The sequence below is a fragment of the Sinocyclocheilus grahami genome, unplaced genomic scaffold (assembly GCF_001515645.1).
Source record: "Sinocyclocheilus grahami isolate Dianchi unplaced genomic scaffold, SAMN03320097.WGS_v1.1 scaffold6183.1, whole genome shotgun sequence".
NCBI classification, from domain to species: Eukaryota; Metazoa; Chordata; class Actinopteri; order Cypriniformes; family Cyprinidae; genus Sinocyclocheilus; species Sinocyclocheilus grahami.
In genome coordinates this window covers 362-1,265 of record NW_015510671.1, presented here as the reverse complement: position 1 = coordinate 1,265, position 904 = coordinate 362, and positions in this window count along the sequence as shown.

Genomic DNA, 904 nt, shown 5'->3' with positions numbered 1-904 from the left:
TTATTAATTCTAAAATAGCATTACTGGATTGTACTTTCATGCTATATTTAAAAGCAATAATATTGTGTTTATTCCTAGCGATATTAATTGTAATTTCAAGAGTGCACTGCATCTAATACTGCTGTCCTGTCATCATAAAAGTGTATTTCTGTGCATAAATGATTAATAAAAATGTCTTGCTTACCCGTCTGGCAGTTCTCTGTCAAATAAGCATCTGGAATCAGAAGCAGCTCTTATAAGTGTCAACTGTAACTAAACTAGCCCGTGTAACCAGGGCTCTTGACCCGGCTATTTTTAACCCCACCAGCTGCCACGTGACTCTGTAACTCATTAGAATTGACAGAAATACTTGTTTGCATTCATTTAAAATATTCTTTTGTATTTCACCAGATACTGTACGTTACAATAAACCTGTGACTAAATGGATGTTGTTTTGTCACCCTTGTACATAATGATTAAAGTGGTGTCAGATTTCAGAATAAAAATTAGTTTCATCATGACAAGCGCTGATGATGGAGCTGATCATTAATACACTGAGTTTAGGTGGTACATGACACGGTAGATAATTAAAAGTGGGTTATTTGATTCCTTTGAATTTGGGTGAATGGATCAAGTAGAGTGTTTTACAGTCTTGTGCTCAATATAGCCACTAGAGCATGATGTTTGCAACGGTTGCATGTTAAATATGTTATGAATGTACAATCTGCATATGACCGGGTTCAGTACAGTAGTGAGTAAAAATAGCCACGAACAAGTTGTTCCTTTAAGGGAATAGTTCCCCCAGAACTATTTACTCAGATTTACTCACCCTCAGGTCATCCAAGATAAAGATGAGTTTGTGTCTTCATCAGATTTGGATGAATTGCATCAGTGTCTCAGCAATGGATGCTCTGCAGTGAATGGG